This window comes from Stylophora pistillata, chromosome 8 (assembly GCF_964205215.1).
Source record: "Stylophora pistillata chromosome 8, jaStyPist1.2, whole genome shotgun sequence".
In the NCBI taxonomy this organism is placed as follows: Eukaryota; Metazoa; Cnidaria; class Anthozoa; order Scleractinia; family Pocilloporidae; genus Stylophora; species Stylophora pistillata.
The window spans coordinates 12,208,260-12,233,144 of NC_142526.1; the positions used below are offsets into that span (position 1 = coordinate 12,208,260).

General features: G+C 38.3%; 1 protein-coding gene and 1 long non-coding RNA gene across 7 annotated transcripts in view; both read right to left on the reverse strand.

Annotated features, from left to right (window-relative positions):
• The window catches only part of LOC111330747 (uncharacterized), an 86,355-nt gene that overhangs the window by 16,699 nt on the left and 44,771 nt on the right, over window positions 1–24,885 (reverse strand). The window contains exons 5-6 of the mRNA XM_088731754.1: window positions 16,067–16,137; window positions 10,007–10,115 (exon numbers count right to left, since the gene is read on the reverse strand). The gene's annotated coding sequence lies outside the window, so the exon portion shown is untranslated. The remainder of the gene's footprint in view (window positions 1–10,006; window positions 10,116–16,066; window positions 16,138–24,885) is intronic.
• On the reverse strand, window positions 747–8,290 carry LOC111330731 (uncharacterized). 6 transcript variants are annotated; one of them, XR_015991200.1, is made up of 5 exons: window positions 6,179–8,290; window positions 5,576–5,818; window positions 5,099–5,143; window positions 4,507–4,628; window positions 747–4,329 (listed from the first exon to the last, which is right to left on the reverse strand). It is a non-coding gene; the product is annotated as an uncharacterized LOC111330731 (long non-coding RNA). The 6 variants fall into 6 exon arrangements; XR_015991202.1 differs by having other exon boundaries at window positions 5,088–5,143; window positions 6,179–8,289; XR_015991199.1 differs by having other exon boundaries at window positions 5,099–5,151; window positions 6,179–8,289.

Sequence of the window (24,885 nt, forward strand, 5' to 3'; positions counted from 1 at the left end):
AAGTTTGCGAAAACGACTGCAGGGCTAACTAAACCATGACTTTCTGTCTTTACAACTGACATTTTTCTGTAATACGAACTAAGCCTCTTGCATTGCAATCACATGGTCATCACAGCAGCTTAAAATCATGTTTTGACTTTTCATGAACTCCTCGCGGATCAAAGAAGGAAGGTGGCGTCTAAATACTGATGAAAGTTATAAAAAAATGTTTTAAAATAGTGATAAAAAAGGTGCAGCAGGCGTGCAAGGCGTATCCTGTTCCAACAGGAAAGAAACATTTTTGGACGCAGCTGTAATGTCTAGAAAAGCATTACGACATTCCATAGAAATGAATTTTTATCCTAGACATGAGCCGTCTTTTTTATTATTTGAGAGCGAATTTTTGTCCACTAATTCATAGCTTTGAAAGGGTTGAAGTTAGCGATCGACCTTATCACAACAATTTAGCAGCGGCGGATGGACAATACGTTTTAGGGTCTTCCAGAAAAGGTGCTTAGATCGGTATAATTTCCAGCAGTACACCAGTGCAATGGGCTTATAGTGCAAAATAGAAGACCCAAAAAGAAATCCAAAAGTGATAAAAGGGACTTTAAACACATTTGATTTACAGGAGACCTTTTATGTGTCTAAAGACATCCAGCAATCACTGACAAGAGCTTGGTTTCAGCCTTCTTTGAAACAGCCCAGTATCTTCCTTACTTTTTGGTTGAACAAATCGTAAAGTCTTCACAATAAGGTACAAGTGATTACTTTTACAATTACTTTTTTACAATTTTACTTTCATTTTCATATAGAGACGTTTCGTATACTCTACCATAAACCTCTTTTACGAACGGAAATGCGTGTTGTGACATGAGCCAAAAGTTGAACAAAGCAAACATCTTGCTGGCTTTGGAAAAAGGGAAATATATGATACCAATACGTACCGACATGCCTGTACTGCAGAGAAACAGGAAATACTGAAGCGAACAAACATTCGCAGTGACGTTTTTGAAGTAGAGGTGTCGGAAACAGGATAATTAGTATTGTAACGAGTCAAATATCTGCCGGAAATCGAGTGTCACGATCTGTCCGCTCCGATAAACCAGTTTGTTTATCTTTGTTGGGAAGAACTTTATAGCCAATCAACTTACGTTTTGATCAAGGTGTGTTCATGAGATCAGAAAATCATTGTGAGTAGTTTTTAGTCGGTCAGAGACTTCGCGTAACGTTGTTCTGCCTGCTTTTTTGACCAATACATTCTGGAAATAAACAGTGACAGTGTGGGCTCTTCACTAATTCCCCACAGAGGATAGTTTATTTTAGGATGGGGTCAGTTCTAAATGTGCTTTCCGTCGTCTTTTCTTTTCATTCATGTTTGTGGCAATTTTCTTGGCTTGACGCGCTGATTACGCAGACGTGAAGTGCTATGGGATTTTGAATGCGGCAGTCTAGGAACTACAAATTAATGCTAGGAGCAGCTTGAACAACTGATAACAGACAGAAATCAATCGCGTTCCCTAAACGAGACCATTTGCGGTGCATAGATATACGAACAGGAATAACTTACAAGTTAATGCGAAAGCTTTAGATCACTCTACCCTTAGGCTAGTATCTTGCTATCGGCTTAACCTCCAACTGACGATTGCGGAAGAAACAATTACTACAACTCCCAAGCATATGGTATACTTCTTTATGATATTTTCATGCCCACTGGGGGCGACGTGTAAAAAAAATAAATTTTGAGGTTTTCTTGTGGAGACAAAACATAAGTCAACATATGGGTTTGTTTCGCCAGTATGATTGGACTGTGGTATTTCGATGTTTAGACTTCATTCTTCGCAGTGGCGAAAAAGTTGTTTAATATTTATTTAGTTGACTAGTAATAAATGAATAAAGGCTGATAGTTTCTAAAGAAACTGTTTGGGGCTGCGTCGGTGGGGGTAACGAAATAATTTGAATATATCAACAAAGTTGAAATGGTAAATTGACCACCGTTACGATTATAAAAGCTAACGTTTCGAGAGTTAGCCCTTCGTCGGAGCGAATAGAAGAATTGTGGGTTGTGTGTGCTTTTAAATGCCCGGCAATCGAGCACGGTCTCGAATAGATAAATTCCTGGCAGTCAGAAAGAATTCTCACCAAAATGCTGCTGAAAAGTTCCTTCAAACTTCTTAAGAGTATCCGATGTTTGTTAAAAAATGTCGAGCGATTCCAAAGACCACTTTCATAAATGGTTGCTGGATTAATATTCTTTTGTTTAAATTTAAATTAGCCCTACTGGTCTCGTTCTCCAGTACAAAATTCAAAAGAATACATTATCTCAAGCGAGGCCAGAAGGGCTAATTTAAATTTAAACAAAAGAATATTTATACGGCAGCCATTTATGAAAGTGGTCTAAGATTTAGTTTATTTGGTAGACAAATTCTCTGAGCTTGCACATTCTAATACCGCTCAGTTGCTTCTAACCAGACTTCTGAGCACGGTCTTAAATGGACCTAATGCCCGACAGTCAGGAGTTTTCTGAACAAACTGATCTAATTTTCTTAAAAGTGTGGAAGAAACTTTCAATACAAATTCTGTGAAAATTTTGAATGCCGGGCATTTAGTCACAACGGAGAGAAGAACCGCTCTTCGTTTCACTTTCATGGTATGTTATTTCTTTCCCGAGCAGTTATACCAAATCGAAAGAACGAGAAACAAGAAAAAAAAATTGAATCAGATCAGGGAGTAATTATACAAAAGGTTTACAACATATCTGCATAAAATCAAAATAAAGGTATACATGAGTATTACGAATTCATAACGCCTCGTGAATATCTACTCGATCTAAGACCGGGACTTTCCTTCAAATCGCGCTGTTGAAGCATATCATCCCTTGCAGTAAACTTAGGATGCCTTTGTTACAGCAGCGAACATGGAGAAAATGAAAGGAAGTGCTTCGTTTCTTGTCAAGAGGCTCCATGCAAAAATAAATGTGTGATCACACATTGAAAGTGTGATAGATAGAAGTGTGATTCTTGAAATCACACTTCATCACACTTTTAATCACACTTTTTATGTGTGTTTTGGTAAAAATCACACGTTCTGAAGTGTGACATGTAAACTGTGAGTTTGACGTGATAGTCAAATCACACCTGTTATTATAGTGTTATTCTGTTGAGCTGACGAATACAAGCTTAGAGCTTCTTATTAGGTAATGAAATAACAGGTCTGTTTACATGAGCAAACTTTAATTCCTAATTCCATTTACAGATATCACTGTAGAAAGTGTATTATAGTTTGTCTCATGATGTACAGTAGTACATGACACCTGTAGCTGTTAAATCACTTCTGCGACACAGGCTAATGATGAAGCCACTTGCGAAGAAAAGCAGAACATTTGAACTATCTTGTTATTGCTAACGGGCCTGTGAGTCTCATTAGGTAAGCTTTCCTTTTTCTAAAGTTAGTATGGGATATGGATGGCTTTGGCTGGCTGCAATTGACAAAATAATTTTTGTCATCATTACTCAGGTGAGCTGTAGATAACTGATCATCAACAATTGTTTTCTGGCAAGTGGCCCCTAAATAGTCCACTGTTCTAGCGATTACCTGTTGTGTTACTTGACTGTAGACATGCAGGCTACAGATCCTCAATCCTACTTTTCCATGTTATTTGAAAAAAAGTCTTGTGTGAATTGCTTCTTTTGTTCTACTCATTGGGAAAGACCATACATTTCTTGCATATGATAATTAGTTTTAAAACACTGTTGAGTCATCCGGACCTTCAATCATGCTCCACCAAGTTTGGAAAGGAAGAAATTGGAGCATATCCTTCCCCCTGTTTTGTCAGCATACACACACTTTTTAATTATGTTGGTTACACGTATTGCTGTGAGGTTTAGGTACTTGTTACTTAAATCTACTAGCTTGATGTGTGTAGCTAGTTTTTCTTCGTCACTCCTTGGCCATACATACTTTTTTAAAACTCTGTGGTTTTTTACCTCCTTATCCACATCAAGAATACACTTCTCAGTCACTTTAAAGGGTCTAACAATGGCTATTGGATCCTTGTCGTTTACAATAATGTGGGTCAAAATTTCACCATAGAGCAGAACACCATTACAGTTTCTAAACTCAACAGTATAAGAATTCATTGAGTTTGTGCGAGGATACTGTGATGAATAGAACACTTGCTGATTTATGTGCATTCAGTCGCACTGCTTCACTCTGCTTTCCCCTGTCAAAGCCTGTAATCCCATGTCTTCTGAAAGTAGGTTTACTGGTAACAAAGCCTCTGGATCTAAGGTTGCCTCTATCACCTTTCCAACGGCCACTGAGCTTTCAAACTGGTGTGTGATGTTAATCCTGAAATACCAAAAGGAGCCGTTTCTTACTGTCATTCTTGTTAGTCGAGTCTTAAGTTCACTAAACCCTCTTAAGTACACCATTGACACCATAAAGATGTATCTAAAAAAATACACATTAACATTAATTGGTTATAAGTGATTAATATTTACATGTCAAATTCTTTCTAACACACACCTCCTCTCAGTCACAGTCAATTTTCTGATCATTGTCTTGACTTCACCTGCAATGCTAGCTCTGTTAGTTAATTCCAAACATAGATTTGGAAGTCTGTCCAGCATTCCCAAGGCCAGTGATACCTACAAGTGATGAAATGCAATAAGAATTGACATAACATAGCAGCCATATTTCGATTGTTTGTTTTCCTTTACGCAAATGAATCCCTGTTCGATTTGCTTCCTTCCCCTTGGAATTTACTAGCACTGTAATAGGGATACAAGTAAAACAGTTCAGGCTTATTGCTTATTTGGGTCATTTAGATACAGAGGATAATCGGGTATTTGGTTTTTAAACTAGCGGTTTTATTACTGAAAGTGAAATAATCAGTATAAAGTTCTTATAAGTACTCAATACTATTAGAGATTTCTGTTCTGTGCTGCACACTGATGAACTTACCACAGTAGGGTAATGTGTGATGTGTACAAAGAATGCCTGTACAGGATATTAGTTGTATAAGTTACATGCATATATTCAAACAATATCTCCATTCAGTACTTAATTTAGAATTTAGTTGAAACAAAAATAGCAGTTATATTAACCTGTCAAATACCTTTCGCTGTTCCATGAATCAAATTCTTTTACACAGCATTCATGCCTTCAAATCCAAAGCAGGAATAGGCCCATAATGGATCCAAGGTGGCAACAATGTCAGTAAGATGAAGTAACAAACAAGTCACATTAAAAGGGAATGCATGTTTGGGGTCCCTTTATGACAGTAAAGAAGGGCTGGGATGAGGTACTTTTTGCTGTACCTTTGGAAATATAAGCAAACATAAATTAAGCTCTTATGGTATGCAAATCATAAGAAGATGCTCTCTTCTGTATTAGAATGCAGATTTCAATTGTCTTATTACAATAGGTCTTGTACAAATAAACTTTGAATAAATAATTACAATGATGAAAAAAATTTATCTTGCATCAAACTGGATTTTTCCTGAAATAAAATCTGTGTTCATGTTGTTGGATAAGCACAGGAAAGATACATACATCACATATACTTGCACGTGGTCAAGTCTGTTTTTCCTACCTTTGCTCAATGGGAAGTTCATTGATGGCTAAATACACTGACCAAAGATGCCTCTTCTTTGAGGAAGACAACACACTCACTCCATTGGTGTTTAGAGTAAAATAAATATTCCAAGGCACTGGAGAAATGAATCTTCCTGGGAATTGTGGTGTTTATACAGATTTCCATCATATATATCCTGTAAGCAGTTATTTCCAGATGCAGTTCTTGGTGATTGTAATATAAGACTGCAGAATTTGGCATCTATGACAAAAAGGGAACTTTAGTCTAATAAAAAGATTTTAATAATATAAACGCAAGTCAGGCTGTGAAATGTTTAAAGGATGCAGTGCTATGCCTCCACATTAAAAAGGGGCTGATGTGAAAAATTTATATAAATGACCTTCGACAGGTTACACTTTACAGTCTGATACTAATGCCTTGGAACATGCCCAAACTAGGTAAACATACAAATTCCACGCAATCTTTAAGATCTGAATGGGGAATTGATTTCATTCCATTACAAAAATTATGTGAACAATGTGTAAACTAGCAGGCCATACCCCATGTGCATACAGTAATTCATTAGATATAGTCCTGACAACAATAAAAAGTTTGTCTCACCAAAAAACAATTCTCTTAGTTTTTCTTCAACATTCAACTCTGCAAATGTCACAGTTCCTGCTTCTTTACAACCTCTAGAGGCAGTGCATCGTGTTTTGCCCTGTTTTAAAAGCTTTCCACTGTTTTAAAAGCTTTCCACAATGCTAACACATGTAGTGAAGAGTGTCCGCTTTATTACCAAAAAATTTGGTAAACAATCCATTGAGACGGTCAATTGAAGTCACCATTTTACATCCTACAGAGCGTCCCACAGTCTGGATGGATGAGGTAGAGGAGGTCTTGAAGAGCCACTTTTGTAAGGCGGTGTTTGGTGATGAAAAGCATCACAAGAGTGCAGCATTCAAATACCGATAAGCTTGCACTCTCATACAACGCATCTTTTGTGAAATCATCTAAGCGATCTTGCTCGAGCTCCTAATTGTTGTTAGTATGGCTAAGATCGCCCGGCATACTTTCAATGTCTTCAGGCTCACTTAAAGTTTCATCACCAGACATAATTGATATAAATGACGACAAGGAGGAGAGCTCATCACCAGATGAATCTTTCTCTCCATCAGACGCAGACGTACTTGATTGTCCATTTCATCCTCGTAACTTGTCGGTGCTGTACATACCGAAGTGCGCTTTTTCTAATGAGTAGCCTTCCTTTGTTCTCTGTTCTTCCCCAGCATCTACGACCTCAAGATCGGAGGTACTTTTTTCTGTTTCAACTGGAGCCGGAGAAGGTGACCTGCGGTTGATAGGAAGTAATCTTCTCTTTTGGTATTTTAACCCTCTTAGCCGTTTGCGAGTTATTTCTTTTTCGAGAACGGGTTTTAAAAACCTCTACCCTTTCGGAGTTGCTATCCATTGTGAGAGACAATGAAGTACAGGAGGATCGGAATGAAGTAAAGGAGGATCGGAATGAAGTCGTACTACTAACAGAGTTACTTTCATCAAAAGAATCTGCTGCGGAGCTGAGCTCCTCAGGAGTCGCCATCTTTTTTCTTCTTGTGCACACAAGCCCAGAAAGAACCATGGGATATCAAATATTTTACCTCGTTTCCACACTTTCCCGCCTTTTATATTAATCTGTTTTGCGCTCTGTTTGGTTCGAACAAAACGGTTTAAGGTCTTTTTCCTCTCAAGTCTTTTGTAATCAACTTTGTACGGTGGCCCTGAAGGCTCAACGCAAACAAAAAATATACTGCAGCAAATAAAAAATATACTGCAGGAAATAAAAAATATACTGCAGCAACTAAAAAATATACTGCAGCAAATAAAAAAATCAAAACGTAAAGAAAAAAAGCACTGCAGCAAATAAAAAATGCAACGCAAACAAAAAATACTGCAGCAAATAAAATATGCAACGCAAACAAAAAGAAAAAAGTAGATGCAAACAAAAAAAATTGGAACGCAACGCCAAGGAAGACTAGGTAATTGTTCTTAGTTTCCCGCCAACACTTGTTCCATCCTTTGCTTGTTCGCCTTTCCGAAACCATGTTTTGCAGCAAACTTATGACAGTACCATGCTGCTCCTTTAAAAAAATCGATAATAACTCTATTTTCTTTTTTCTTTGCGTTCTGATTTTTTTTATTTGTTGCAGTATATTTTTTTTTGGCAGATTTTCATGTCTAAAAATCTATTCTGACCGAACGTGGGCTTAAAAACCTGCTGTAGCAGCATTGTCATTGTTGGGTTAGGTGCCTCTAGATTAAAATTTAAATCTTGCAGGTTAGTTATCCTATCTCAAATTATTTTTGGTTAATCGATTTTGCTTTCTTTCCTCTTACTATTCCAGGTTTCATATTTAAACATTTCCTAGTACAAGACGGGGAAACTATGCAGCAAGTGTGGGCAGTTGTGATGAAATCCAACTACAACAAGTGCTGGGGATATGGTCATGGCAAATATAAGCAAAAAGAAAACAAATCTACAGATTAAACAATAATGAGATGAATGTGTTAAACAAATTTGTAATGCAAAATCATACACACAATATATTTGATTGATGATTATGCACCAAAATAATCATTATTGTGAAAACTTGTAGCTTCGTCTTCCAGTATATATAATTATGGCAATCTTTGTTTATGTCTTGATCTAGATTTTTATTTAGGTTTGAATGGTGACCCCCCTCCCCCCCCCCCAAAAAAAAACCCTGCACTGGAGGCAAGGATTTCTTTTGATTTGACTGTGCCATAGGAGAGGGAATTTGAGGAAATTGGTCAATTCGCTAATTTTATTTGCTAATTACATCGTGACTTAATTAGCAAAAAAGTTCATTGTTATTACTATTTTTCTCCTAATGTATCTGATCAATCGAGGCCAATTTTACATTTGTATTAAACTGTTCCACTCTGTTTAGAAAAAGTTCGATGTTTGTCACTGTATTTTGTGCCAGGTTTGCCGTATGTTATTCAGCATGTATGATGTTTAATGTTTATTACAGATAATTAAATGATAAGAAACTGTTATGCAAATTTATCAAAGAAATTACATAGTTTTGACAACATTTTTATGGACAATTCTGCAAAATGTATCAGCTACTTTTATAATATTTATATTATAATTAAGAGAGGAAATTTCACCAGTATATTACAAAATTAAAAGTTTTCCCTTAATATGTGAGTACTTATCATTTAGCTGTGGGTGCAATTGACCAATATGCATTATATTGCAATCATGATACATATCGTCAAGCCTTTTAGGGGTGAATTCAATCGTGATCTAAAGAAGTGTGATTTAATGTTAATAGATATATGTAATTTTATCTAGAATCCCACGTGTAAAGTGTGATCATACGTGATCATTCATCCTTTTACACACTTCTTTTTCACACTTTATCACACTACTTTTCACACTTTACAGAATGTGATTTAAAGTGTGATTCACACATCTTATTAAATATCACATGTGTGATCACAATTTAAGTCACATGTGTGATCACACATTTATTTTTGCATGGGAGCTGATAAGGTCAAAATCCCAAACTCGAGTAATAGGATAGCGATCGCATAACGAGTTTACACTCCACATCTTTCAATGTCTGGACACTCCGACTAACTGCTTGTCTCTGAGGTCTGTTATCTGTCCATTTGCCAAGACACTAGCTTATGATGAAAAATCAAATTATTTCTTCGGCACTTTAGCTAGGTTTATCTGTTGGTCTTGACAAAGGGAAACGAATAATCGCATTTCCGATCACTAATTAAGCAGTTTCCAAAAATGTTTTCAAACTTTTAAAGCAGCCTGGAAACATGCAATGAAAAGCTTAAAACTCCATTAGCTGAAACGTTTAGACCTAAAGATAAGATTGTAAGTTGTGCTTGCGGAAAAAAACCAGAGCACACAGCTGATTAGAAAGAGATAAGTGCACTTTGTTTAGCAGAATGGTCTAAAGGTCAGCATATGCATCAATGACTATTACTATCAAAATAATACCAAAGGATCATTTCAAGACTAATTAATGGAAAAAGCTTTGAATTCCTGATTTAGTTCACTATATCCCAAAAGCAATTACCAAAAGTAAAGGCACATCTTCGATTTTTCTAAACCAGCTCGAGGTAAGGATAATAGCAGCAGTTATTACCAGACGTCACAGTTTGCCTCGAGGAAGATTCTCAATCAGGCACACCGTGAAAGTTAATACTGAACAAAATTCGCGCAGAGTCTCGACCGCACGAGATGTCACTTTTGGTTTCGTTGCTGGTGTAAGAAAGGGTTGCTAGCCAGAGCTGGATTTTTTAAAACCATTGCCGGAACATTCTTTAATTTTTTCTTTCGATTGTTCTTAAAATTTGTACTGAAGATTTAGACTGTCAGCAATGCAACAAGTATCACCTTACTTCTTGACCTTGTCTCGGCTTCTGCCAGTCCCCGTGTTCCCGATGGGAATCTTGATCTCACTGTTATAAGCGTAGCTTCAAGGGTTCCAGAGTAAAACCAAGCGACCGCCTAAAGAAGAAGAAGAAGAAGATGAAATGTAGGGTGTTTGCATACCGATCGGAAATATTTTTAGGGTTTACTCGCTCTAGAGACATTCAAAACATTCAAAATATGGACAATTATCTCTAAGGGCCTGATTACATGAGCCGGGCTGGCCCTGTTAGCCGGGCTGATTTGTTTTGTTTTTTAGATCAGCTAAGGCGGTGTGCGCATTCTGATTGCGTTGCATCACGGTCGTAAAACAAAAATTGAGTCATTTGCATGGGAAAAACGCCAGGGCGGAGGAGGTCTTCAGCGGACATGCCTTGAATGCCATTAAGGACATTTAAGTGTCATGAATTGTTTCCACGCAATTATGGGCGCGACTGTACTGGGCAACCGGAAAGGAAAGGAAACTCTTTATTCGCACTATTTCAAGAGGTTACTACAGATTATAAAAGTCAGAATATATAAAAAACTGTAAATTACATCAATAATCGAAAGTAAAATGTGCACAGTGACCAAAGTAGCATAGCTTTCGAGTTGGCCTCTGTCTAAGGAAAGGACTAAAACAAGGAGGACAATTCAGTTTCGGATATAAATCGAACAGAAATCTCGTCTCTTACACTTGTATCTTTAATGAAACATGTGCAATTCACAGTTTTGGACATAAACCAAACAGGAATCTCCTCACTTATCTTTAATAAAATCTGTAATTATTACCGGCAATTGAAGACACAATTGTTATCGTGCCTAGCTCCTCAGTTTGATCGGAAGTCACGCAACAAAATAACGTAACTTTTGGTAATATAAAAAATTTCCTAGAAATTTAATGAAAAAATAAAACTAGAAAGTAACAAAATAAAATGAAATTAAAAATGGAACGGTAATAAGGTGAGATGATAATACAATACAAGATACATAAATTAGTACTTTCTTATTCTACCTCTAATTACTAGTACAAAAAGATAACATATTATATTATTGCGTAAACAACGCGCGAGAATGCGACCACAGCGCGTTTGCTTTTAATGTTGAAAATAAATAAATCAATAAATCCACATATATTTACAGTAAACACGTGCAGGCATCGAACATATAAAGTTGCTTACAGTTAAACCATGTCTACTTCCTTAACGCCCAGAGTACATTATTTCCGCGATATGTCGAGGATTTTAAGATTCGCATATTTCGCCACACTAAATTTTCCGACTTTTAGCAAAATAATTTCGTATTTTTTTATCGAAATTCTGTATTTGGAATCAATTAATTTAGCGTTGTTATTTGAAACAAATCCTTAAGGACGCTCGCGCGAAAGTCTTGTATCATTTCATTACCCAAGTGGCATGAATTGGTTTCACGATAACGATACCTTAGGTCGTCATTCATATTTTCAAAGTTAATACCACAGTTTACTTGCTTTTGGACCTGGAAACGTGTGGTTATTCACTCACTAAAAAGATCATCAACTTTTTTCTTGATTATTGACATAATGTTTACTTCATTTTCGCGTTATGATATGTTCGCGACACTTATTTTTCGTGTCGCATTAATGTCTCGATAATTTCTGGCGGGAAAGGTTTATCTCTTGACGTATGACCATGTCAAATGTCTTGTGTGTTTTCGTGACGCCTAAAGGTGTGTCCGCTGAAGACCCCCATACTCCGCCCGGGCGTTAATTTTTTCCCAATTGCATCTCGACGCTTTGGAGTGGACATCTTTGGTGATAGCGAGATAGCGTGAATATACGTAGATTGTAATGGGGATTCACTGTCTGTTCCCATTCCTTTGAAAGTTAAAACGCTTGATGGCCCTGCGCGACTCGTGTCATTCCTCCGTGACGAATTCGTTCTTTGGAGGAGACTGACGTTATTTGGAAAGATTTGAACCTGCAATGTTTTGTTCTTTTATCAACAATTCTTTTTACCGTTTTTCCTGGCTCCCAAGTTTACGTTTTGGCTGAATCGCCTAGTCCAAGTACTGCTAACTCTGTATACCCATGTGATTGACACTCTGTTTGCTGTTTCAGTGTGCCGTCGATTGTGTATGCAAGAGTACAATTGCATAGACAGGAAAAACAATGCGTTTTGATTGGCTAAACCAATTTTTCCCAGCCGCTGGATACCTTTTCCCTTATTTTTCTTATTGTGCTATGGTCAAATAATGGGTCAGGTCAAATGTGTTAAAAGTATTCTCATTTAGCAGCTTCAATCGTGTGTGTTTATGTGAAGCTGGTGTTCAAGTACGCCATATTTTTTTCCAAATAAAACAAGCGCTTTACAAAGCTTAAGCGAGCAGATGTGGAACTTTTCGAGTCGATAATAATTATCCTCCCACGGCAGTTGTTAAGACGAAGATGAATATTAAAAGAATGGTAATCATCCATGCTTGAATGAAATTTCAACTCGGCTATTCGATTTGGTGGATTTTTGGGCAAGAACTGTCCTTGGCTTAAGATGAAAAAGTCATGCCGCTTCCTAGAGTAAAGTTCAGTTGGTGCTCAGCTACCCTCCACGATCGTGGCAAGGCTTAACACAAGTTCAAGACGGTATGAATATTAAAAAGCATCTTAATGAAATTATTATTCAAAATTATTTCACGCTTGATGTTTAAAAAGCGGCTGGAGTTAGTCAGTTAACTTTCTCGCACTGAAATGCATGATAAAAAGACAGTAGTCTAAGAAATATGGGTCAGGCAGTCGGTGTGCGTTTTGAGCTCATGTAGCTCCGTAATAGTACTCCAGCAGACTTTTCTTACGATATCTATATAGATCTTTGAAGTTAAACAAACTTTAAACAAACTTTGGCTGTGTTTTGTGGGATCTCTTTGGATATCAAGGAATTATATAAGTTGCAATATTTCAAGAAATGTCAATGTCCGATCCCATTGACAATTTTGTTAGATATTGCACTTTTCAAATCGTAGGTGGCATTTATCGTATGCTAACCGACTGTTACGCTCTCTCGGTCACTCAGGTGAAGACTACAGCCCAAGCGAAACTTTTGGAGACCATACTTATTTTCAAATGTGCACCTCTGAAAGGGTTGTCCTGCATTAAAAAAAAAAAATGTGTAGAATCCACTTACCAGAGCAAATTGTTACCTTCGAGGGAAGTCTAGTTAATACTTCCCTTCTCGCTTTATTGAAGACGAAGAATAAATTACCTGTACCTCGTGGTACAGGCAACCGATCGTCAAATCAATGAATAGTGAGTTGCCAGTTACCGGAACCCTGTGTTTGCGCAAAGATTTCTGGGAAAGAAATGTGTGGCGAAAAGCAGTTTCGTTGTTCAAAAAGACGATTTTTGAGAAAGATAAAAGCTTTTTCGCCGCAGTCTTATCATAGCTGGGTTAAGATAATTTTAATACAAGGTGGGTGTAAGTTTTGGTGGGAATTACTGCAAAATATGTTTTAAAACATACCGATAAAATTCTCTCTTTGCGTAAGGTCTATTATGAAATCGTCATTACGTAATGGTCTCGACGAATTACAAAATTAGCCATAAACCGCCAGGAAACAACATATATTTATGTCTGTAGAGCTTGTCTTCACACTTGTCGACGTATTAAATAAACAACTCACGACGTCTGAAAATATACCTCTTCAAGGGGGAGAAATCGTTGTCGGCGTGATGGAAATTTTTTTTTTTTAATGTTTTTCTCTTTGAAGCGATGGAATAAGCACATGAGGAAACCTCTGGGTCAAGCGATAGTTTGTTTGAGCAAAATTTAAACGGTTCTGAGCTGCTAGCTACTTTTCTCCTTGAGCTCCGTGGAGGATCTGTCGGGAAAGGCAAGATCAAGGGAACTTCGGCAGAAACTGTCGACTTATATTCAGTAGTGCATCGCTCATTAGCAGAGACCCATTTGTACCTACTCTTCTTAGAGTGTTGCACGGTAGACTTCCTGACTGTGTACTGTTTTGTTGCATGCTCACTGAGCACCACTGATTCGAAGAGCACTCAACATTTATCTCTTCAAACTATGTTGTCAATGAACCTTGCAACTCTTACATGTGGTCATAGACAGTTTACAATTTTACAATTTACAACCGCCGCCCAGTTAGCCCAATGGATAGTGCGCTGGACTTTTATGCGGGAGGTCGAGGGTTCGAGCCTCGGCCGGACCAACACCCAAGGCCTTAAAATCATTGATAAGAATTCGCTGCCTTTCTATAACATCAAGAAATGGTTAGATATTCTAGTCTTCTCGGATAGGGACGAATAAATGGATGTCCCGTCTCCTGCAGAGTTGGGGGTAGGAGACGTTAATTTCCCGCGCACGAGATTACTGTGTGATGGATGTCCTCCCCTGGGGTGGGATGGGTGGGTAGGGGTGAGATAGGTAGCTTCGCTTTCTGCATATAAACCCACACACAATCCACAATTCCTCCATTCGCTCTGACGAAGGGCTAACGCTCGAAACGTCAGCTATTTAACTCTTTAAGGTGGTCAATTTACAATCATTTCAAATTTGTTGACATTACCAAATTACCTTGTTACCCAACCGACGCAGCACCACAGTTTCTATAGAAACTTACCCTCTCTATGATTAATTGTGCCTCACTGTTGCATAGTTTTAGGGTATTGCAGTAAAAAAGAAATGTGGTGTAAAATTCAGAGGGGCTAAAGAATAGCTCTTTTTGATGTTAAACTTGTGGCAAAAGAAGGACTTAAGCTTGATCAAAGTTTGCACACTGTCAATTGACAGGCCGAGGACAGGCCAACAAATGAATAGAATAGGTACATGTATTTAATGCACGACAAGTTTATTTCAATTTAAGACTTTGCCAATTCGTACCTGGCGCTATAGATATACCTAGGAGGTTCGAGCCCCAGCCGCGCCAACTTTTCTTTTTGTCTTTCTGTCTTTTACTCTTCTCGGTTTTTTTTTTCATAGGATATGTTAGATATGTTCAGAGTGAACACACATGTGTGAGGTTTACCGATGAAGCTCTTACGTTCAAATTGTCAACAATTTCGAAATGTAGAGGTGAGGCCCTGAAAAAAACTTACCAAGCCAAAGAACACGGCCTTTCCTGAAGGAGGGCACAGCAGGCACAAAAACCACTAAAACGAAATTATTTGATTTGATTACAGGGGGTTAGTGGTTAGTTTCAAAGAAACTGTGGTACTGCGTCGGTGGGGGTATTTCGAGATAATTTGGGTAATTAAACTGAGTTTATAGTTGTTAATTATCAAAAGGGTTGATAAAACCGAATTTTTTATGTTATTTGGCGGTAACCGTAAATGCAAGGTATGAAGGTGCCCACGAAACAAAGTGGTTGCACTGAGTTATTTGCCATTTATTCAACCTCTGCATAAGAGCGAAGCTTAAGCTTGATATTTTTCTCGTGTTAAGAATTATTTCTAAACCCTTTATTGGCCTTTAAAAAGCCCTTAGTGAGTCCGATGTCGCAACATCGATAGATAATATTGGTTGAAGATCGATTGAAAACTGTACGACATAAAAAAGGCAAAGTGAAAGTCTAACTGTAAGACCACTAAATGCTCGAGTTTGTTCAATTTGATCTATAAAGAACGTTGTTTTAAGACTTTTGCCAATTGATAGATCCTCCCCTATCTGTCATACGACGCTTACAAGCAGCATTAGTTTCTTAAAGATTTCGCAGGAATATTGCACTTCGTAATGATAACAATCACCGTCAAAGTCCGAAGTTAATCCCTCATACGTACGGAGCTCTTCGCAACCGATAGACTTCTTTGTGAACGTGAACGTGCATGGCGAATCACATCAAGGAAGAAAAACAAGTATGCTGACTAACTGTCCTTAATATCAAAACTCTTGAACACTGTATTTTGCGCCTATGGCCAATTGTGCCATGGACAGAGCATGCAGAAGACCAGCCGCGGAAGCAGTGAATCTCACGACTTTAGGGTAAATATGTAAACATCTCTTTCCCCAGAATAACACCTTTTCATAGAAATAAGAGACAAAATGAAATAAACAGTTGCTGCTTACCTGGGTTAAAATTTGTAGCCTATCCCTTCTTGCTTAGTTGTTGCGTTGTAACTTCAAGATCGCGGAGAAATCTGAAAAAAATTTAAAGTAATGGTCAAAATATCAGCCAATGCCAACTGCATAGATTATGGTATAGACAAATAAATGCAACAGGTTTATCTAGAAATTGCAAGACAGTTTCTAATATATTAATGAAAAGTAGGTGTTAATATTGTGATTTAAAGGATATTGTCTCAGATTTTTCTCTTTCAGCCACTGTTTTTCATAGGTACTCATTTGTATTTTTTTGCTCAAAATAAAATTCCCTTGCTCGATCGTGTTCAACGTTTGCGTGTTGTTTATTTCAGTCGTGGTATCGAGCATTTAATTTATGGTTATGATGATTACTGTTAAAATACTTATCTTGGCTACTTTATGTTATATTATGGTACAATGCTTTCCTATGAGGTACTTTAGTCGCGTCAAGTTATTTTCATCAGCATTCTAGATAAATAGAGAAGGAAAGGGTACCGAATATCTCAATATCATTTTCCGGCAGCGTTCCTGAAAAATTTTCATGACACAGCATTGTGCATAGCTGGCGCTTTTAGGGTAATACCGTGATGGGGGACGCATTTTAATAAAAGGAGAAGGTAAGAAATAACTCGCAGCTCCGCCACTCGTTTTTTTTTTTCTCTTTGGCTATGCTGCCATTGTATTTATCAGGAACCTGTAGTACTTCATGCTGCACGGGATAAATAAAGGATAAAGAAATATTTCAGTGAACATCTAGGAGAGGTCAAGAGACCCCTCCCTTCCATCTCAGGAAGGGATGAGTGTTTTCCAGAATGTACCAACGTGTCTTGTAACGCCGGATCGATCATCACACTTAAATGTTCTGTCACAAATTCTAATCAAACTGTATTTTACCAGGTCAGTTGAGATTTTCTCTGATCGCTTAGTTCGAATTTCGGAGGAAAACCAACTTGCAAAGTACGGCGCCGGAATGGGAATTTTAACAATGGTATTCGAAGAGGGTCTCAGTTGTAGAAAAAAACTAATTACAAACTGTTTACGAATGTATGAATAACAATTAGATAAAATTGAAAAGGCATCTGCTCACAAAACAGCATTTACGACGTTCAGCTCTGACACGTGGCAGGATATAAGGGTGTCCCCTTTTCCTAACGCTCCTTGTTCTCTGGAGTGGGGTGGAAGCAGTGCATGAAGGGGATGAGTACTATCAGTAGTTATCTTCTCCCATTCTAGCCTATCTTTGATTTTAATTACATCAGTAATGGGAGAGATATTTACAGGTTGTGGGCACAAGCCTACACCTTAATCACATCGGTGAAAAGTGACATTATGAGGCTGTCAAACAGCATTGTAAGCTCTTGTAGTGAGTGGCTGTAGTATTTACAAACCCTAAGGATGTACAATCTAGAACTCGCTTTGCTAAGCATATTTTCGAATTGAGTGTCCCAATTACATAGATCTTCATTTACTGTAACTCCTAACAGATTTATTTCGCTCTTCCCAACATTTCCATCAATGGACTTTGGGAGGGGCATCCTGGTTTTACCCTTAACAACCAACTGAAAGGTTCTTTTCACGTTCAGCTTCATCAGGTTATCATCAGCTCAACGTTTATTCTAGCTAGTTTCTCTCCAACCCCCACCATGGAGTTATTTCGACATAAACCTCACACCAGGCTAGTCAGTAGATGAATCGCTGGCGTAAATATGCCCCTGACTCCCCTCCCACATGAGGCATTTGTAATCGGGCATTGTTTAGCATCATCCAGTCAGCGTGGGGCAAACAGCGTGACGGTTGCTCCTTGGCACACGAAATCGGGGCCGCGGATGCTGATCGCTTCGAAAGCTGCATTTCTCGAAAATGTTTTGGCGGTTAGCGCTTGGATTTTGAATGGATCTTCGATTGAATGCGACAAGAAGAAGCGTCAACCTTTCAGTTTATCTGGTTTTCGATTTGGAAGCCGGGCGACTCTTATTTCTGGGTGAAAATCGGCTTCGCGCTAGAGCGGTCGAAAATGAGCTTTCCACCCTTGTCTCCTTCTTATAACGTATAGTAACAGTCGACGCAAAACCCACCAAATCGCTCAAATTCGCCATTTAGAGCCACGGAAACGACAATACACAGCAAGTGAGGTAGGTTTCCATTTGTTTTGAGCTTTAACTCAGACATTTCATGATATAAGTTTACGATAATAAGACTCTTCAATATTCTCCCATACATTCCTTTATATTTCGAACAAACAACCAGACTCGTCGCTTGTCTGGGCCCCCTGTGGCGCGCCTACCGCTTCCTTAACCCATCATCAGTGTCCGACCACCGCGAAATATACGGCTTTAACTCAAAGAAAACACCACCGCAAGTGCCTGAGCTTAATGAATTCGAAGCTAAGATGACTAACCTGATCCGAAACATCGAATTCAAAGCACCCCGCCCTTCCGAATTCCAGAAAAAATTATCAGAGCATGTCGATTCCATCAACAAGGACAATAACCTATATGTACCAGTAGACAAAACCACGAATTTCTACAAGATGAATGCCAGCGATTATAAATCACTGCTGAATAAAAACATAGAGAAGGAGTACAAGAAAGCCCCCGCTAACGCAGAAACACATATTAACACCGAAGCGAAAGTCTTCGCCCAAATCCTAAAGATAGACGATAGAGTTGAGATGTTGGCACCTAACGAATCATTCATCACTTTGAAAGACCAAAAGGACAATTTTCAGAACAACCCTACATGCCGCCTGATAATCCAACCAAATCAGAGTTAGGCAAAGTAAGCAAGCGAATCCTTGATAAGATAAACAAAGCCGTCATCGATAAGACCAACGTTCATCAATGGAAAAACACAAGACTCTCGACTGGTTCATCAATATCCCTAACAAAGACCATCACTCGTTCATTGCCTTTGATATTGTAAACTTCTATCCGTCCATTTCACACAAGCTTCTAAGCGACGCCCTATCTTTCGCGGCTTCCTATACCGACATTTCCGCGGAAGACAGAAGAATTATTTTTCACACCAAGTAATCACTTTTATTCAACGACAACACCCCATGGAACAAAAAGCATTCAATAACTTCATTTGATGTTACAATGGGCTCGTATGACGGTGCGGAAACCTGTGAACTAGTGGGATCGTACTTACTAACCCAACTACCAGAAGACATCAGAAAACAAGTAGGCTTATACTGGGATGACGGCCTGGGCGCATTCCAGCAAACACCGAGAAAGATCGAAAAAGTTAAAAAAGATATTTGCAAAGTGAACAGCACCAACGGCTTGAAAATAACTATTGAAGCAAACAAAAAAGTGGTCAACTTTCTTGATGTCACTTTGAACCTATACAAAGGATCTCATGAGCCATATTCAAAGCCTAACAACACACCTCTGTATGTGCACCGTGATAGTAATCATCCACCTTCCATCCTAAAGAACATTCCCCTGGTGATCAATAAAAGGCTTAGCGAAATCTCATCGGACAGGGTATCCTTTGACAAAGCAGCACCCGTTGCCGACTTTCATATCGTGAGAGACTGGGGCGAGTTTTGCCAACGCCGGACAAAATTGCCGGGAAAGTTAAAAGTTATTCTGTGTATATAAGAGCGGCAAGTTTCGTATCCGAAGAAAACCTATGTTTGCAGACATGAATACCTCCAAGAAAGTAGATTCAAAGGGGCCAGATGGTTTAGCAGTGAAATTGAAGGACGCTAATTTAGCTGAATGGAGCGTAGGAGATTTAAAATCTGTGTTGACAGAGATGAAACTGAAGGTTGCCTGAACGAAGAAGGAGCTTCTCGATCGGCTGCTTCCGTTTACCAGTGACAACAATCTGTTAGAAAAGAAACTTAAAGAGGTAAAAAAGATTTATGTTTTTCAAACAAGTATGGATCCAACTGAAATACCTCTACCATCGTCTGTATGGAGTACAGACCAATCGCTTTTTCCCCTAGTAGACGCGACAACCATAAGTCAATACACTGGATTCAAGAAACAAAGTCGCAAAGGACAATATCGCAAGGCCCAGAGAATTTTTAATTCGAGGAAGATAAAGACAGTTAAAGTTCATAAGAATGGAGAAGTTACTTTTGTATAGGCCATGATCATTAAAAGTTTCGGGCAAGAGATCACTCGTCCGGCTGTACTGGTATTTAAAGATAATTATCCAATGAAAGGATACTGCGAGTGTCCAATAGGTAAATGTGGAATATGTTGTCACACTGTTGCCCTCTTATTGTTTTTACAGCATTACTACAAGCACAAAGGTTGTTTGTTTTCCCTAACTTGCACCTAGAAGATGCAAAAGTGGCATAAAAAAGGTAGAAAGTCAAATATGGCAACAAGCACTTGCCACATACCTCTCAAAGCATATAAAAATGCTTCTTCTTCTAGGAAACCTTTGAAAATCAAGACAGGACAGGAAAACAACGGGGAAAAATTGACTGCAGCAGTTAACGATAATTCAAAGAATTCCTGGTTGAAAAGGGATGTAGAAGATATCTCGGGTCAGATAATGAAGGATCTTAATAGCCATAGAGTGCAGCAGCATTTCTATAAAACTTTAAGAAAGTATGAAATCAACTCTGGACTTGCAATGCAACTTCATTATAACAATTCTTATTATGCGAGAACTGTGTTCAGTGACCATGATTACTGTAAAGATGTTGAAGAACTTTATGACCACAAAGTTTTAAGAACAAGGTTTCAAAATTTGGAAAGCCATGATATATGGCACTCAAACCTGAATTATGTGAGCAGTTCTGAGGTCACAAATCTAGATGATGTCAGACTTGTAGAGGAAACAGTTGACCAAAAAGATCGGACTCAAATGTTAATGCATGAACACCAACAGAAAGAAGTTAAGCATTGGTTAGATTTACTACAAGACACAAAAGAATCCAAAATAACAGTATCACTGCCAAGGTACAACAAGATAGAACCCAGTGGATTCAACTATGTCTTAGTCAAACAAGGATCAACACAATGGCATGCTTTGAGAGTAGGAATTATAACTGCTAGCAAGACTCCCTATCTGTTGGGTTTTTATGGTCAAAAGGAGTTTGAGCATGCATGGTTCTGTGTTCATAATTAAATTGATGAAAACAAAGTTTCACCAAAGAAATTCAAGAACTTTACTAGAGGGATACAATTTGAAGAACAAGCAGTGAAGTTGTTTGAAGAAATTTCAGGTTCGTAAACTTTTTTAAGTGAATGCAATAAATTAAAGACAGTAGCAGATCAAGGGGTGTCCAGGAAGGCATGCCATCCCCCTGCCCCCCCCCCCCCCCAAAAAAAATGAGACCCACCAGGCCAAGGTGTCAAGATACTTTGTTAGTGCTTTTGTCAGCCATTTAACCCATAGGAGAAACTGAATACAAGACAAATGACAATATGAAAGAATATCAGTAATTTACATGAATCCAGAGTAATAAGGAATGGTTACATTGCAGGTGCTCCAGTGACAACAAGTGGCTTTTTCTTTCATCCTACTGATCAAAGGTATGGAGCAAGTCCAGATGGCATTGGACAAACTTTTTTGCTTGAAGTGAAAACCAGAGCTCTTAACAGTCTTGCACCCTTAGAAAATGTTACTGGTCCCCATATCCTTCAGTCTAACTTCCAGGTGGCTTGTACTGGTGGAAACATTACCTTTCTAGAATCTTATCTTCCTGAGCAAAACATAGCTAATGTGTTTTTTGTCAAACGTGACAACCTTGTGATTGATGTTTGTAAGGCCATGCTTGACCACATTTTGGAGAAGAAAATTGTTAAATACTGGCCACATGAGGTACACAATCTGCTGAAAAAACTTGGCAAGCAGGTACTTGGACAAGTGCCAACATTTGAAAGTTTGAGGCCACTACGATCATGGATTAATGCAATGCCAAAAACTGTCAAACAAGTTATTTTTCACAGAGAGTAACACATAACAATGCCAGGGATTGAACTGATCATTTAAACATCTAGACTGCATTTTACAAAAGCATGGCCATGTTTAGAATCAAATTGTCAACCAGAACAGTAACAATATCAATATTGCCAGTGTTGTAAACAAAAGCCATGCTTAATGGACTTAAAAATGATACACTACTTTACATTTAGCTGCTAAATACATGTATGATTCATTCAAGTCAGATCATCCCAGTTCTTTGTATCAATTACATACAGATTTCTGAACAATCCCTTTTGGGCCAACAGGACTTTTCAAGGTGTATACAACATGTGCAAAGATTTTAAAACAGTAACCTAGTATATCAATTCGGTTCGTGGGCCAACAGGTATTCAAGATGGTCCAGTCTCTCATTCGTCCAATGAAATTTTCGTTGTACATCCTCAGTGTTGCAATGTCAAAATTTTTGCTGATGTCAGTTTGTTCATACTGGGAATCAAACTTTAATGGAGGGCGATTATGTAGTAGTCCCTTATGGTGGCACAGGTCTGCAATGTCAAATCCTTTGTCAGTTAGAATGATTTTTCCTTTGTTCACTTTGTCTAGCACTTCACATTGTTCAGTGATGTCTTTATCAGATATTGTTCCAGGGTAAGTGTCACTGCAATGGAGAAGACCACCATGGGGATAAATCCAAACAGATGTCTTCCCAGTCGTGTAGTTTTTATATGAGCTGAAGGTGACATTATTTATATCATAATTGTCTGACTGAGTTGTCCAAGTTTCTGTTGCATCTCCTAGAGCCTCTGTCTCCACAGAACCAGCATCATAAAATTCCTGTGGAAGGTATGCTTGGACAAACCCAGGAAATGGTTTGAGGTCAAGACATTCAAATACTGTTGATAAGAATATAGCCCATCCAATAAAGGCTCTAGAAATTGTTGGCACACTTGTTTGCACCATCCTAGCCATAATACCGAGGTGTAGTGAGTGTCTACAAACTGTAAAAAAAGCCGTGAGTTCAGTTTTTGTGTCTAACTTCCTGCTCTTTGTCTCAAGACCTCCACCTTTGCAATCAGGGTATCTGATCAGATGCAAAAATGGTTCAACACACTCATACAAACAATCAAATTCATTTGTGGTAAGTCCGGTTAAATAAATGAACTTATCCTGTTTGTCCTTCAACATCATGTAGGTGAATTGTTCTTTCGTCAGTTCATTTATTTTATTTTCCTGTTTTTTTTCTTTATCGAGCAAGTGTTCTACCTGATATTTCAGCCTTTCCATCTCTTTGTCTTTCTCTTTCAATTTACTTGCCAGTTCCTCACACTGATTCCTAAGTATTTCATTTTCTAGTCTGTATTGACTTTCATCTTTCCCAGAAGCCTGATTTAGTACAGGATTTATCTCCTTATCCTTCTCCCTTTCTTTCTTGACGATTATTCGCCTTTTTGATTTTACTTCACATGATGAAAACTCTAACGATCGCTTAGCTGCAACCAGCTTCTTTGCTTTTAACTTTGCACATTTTGATGCAGATTTTTCAAGATTTTGAACATACTGCTCATTACAAACACGATCCGGTAGATCGTACAGGTTTTCTCTTTTTCCTTTCGACCAGTGCTGGGAGCGAATAACTGCTTTCTTCCAATTGATGTCATCGTTCTTAAGTAATTTCATGTAAGAAGCCCTCAGAGCTGCGTCAGTCGATGAACCAATTCTTAAGAGCGTATAATACGTTAAATCCTTGTTTCTCCAGTTGTTTGTACACAAAGCCGCTGCAAAATTCCAGTGCCATCCCTTTCCCTTGTCTCGTTTCCCTGTAGAGGTAGAAGATCCACTGGAGGCTGTTGTAGATTCTCCTGCCATGGCGGCCATATTAAAAAATTTTGTCTGGCGTTGGCAAAACTCGCTCCAGTCTCCCACGATATGAAAGTCGGCAATGTATCAGCAAGCGTTAGAAGCAAGTGGCTATAATCACTAATTAAAATTTGACACAACAACTAAAGACCAGAGGAATAGAGAAGGGAGAAGAAGACACCGAAATATAACTTGATATTATCCACCTTTTAGTAAGAACGTTGCTACTAACGTGGGAAAAAAGTTTTTAGGCATCGTAAAAGAATCCTTTTCATCAGGGCACCACTAGTTAGCATCCAACTAGTTAAGCAAGAAAGCCAAATTGTCTTTATCTCTGTTTCGAGAATTTCCTCTGAATGGACAATCTTCCGTGCGGTTGAGAAAGTGACCATGACTTATAAGCCAAATGGTTATTTACCTCGGACTTTCTTCGGCCGTAGGTGCGAACAAGAATTATAATGGTAGATTGTAATCCAGTATTTTAGCTCTCGAATGATCTTTCTGCTGGCGAAACGAATTCGCGAATTTTGTTCTAGTACAAAAGTTAAAAAGTTAAAAACTTTAAATTACTTCAAAACGATCCAGAGACAAGCACTATCTTTTCGCAGCCTCCGCTCATTTCATTGAAACGCGACAGAAACTTAGGCAATTTTTTGGTCAGAAGTTCTTTTCAGACTAATGAGCAACCAGGCACTTTTAAATGCGCTCGTGCACGATGCAAAACGTGTCCTTTCATTCACAACACTGATAAAATATCGGGACCTAAACGATCCATTAAGATCACCGACCACTTCACGTGAACCTCCGCTAATGTAATCTATTGCATAACTTGCACTTATTGCAAAAAGATATGCGGAAAGGAATGGCAAGGACTCATCGAAACCAGTCGCTAGACATTTTAATTTACCTAATCATTCTAAGCAACATATGGCAATCTGCGGTCTTTCCTTGCACTTAGGTGGCACGGAAAGCCGTAAAAATCTTGAACAAAAGCAAAAAAAAAAAAATCATCTTTCAAACCGGCAGTCTAAATCCCACAGGGATCAATGAAC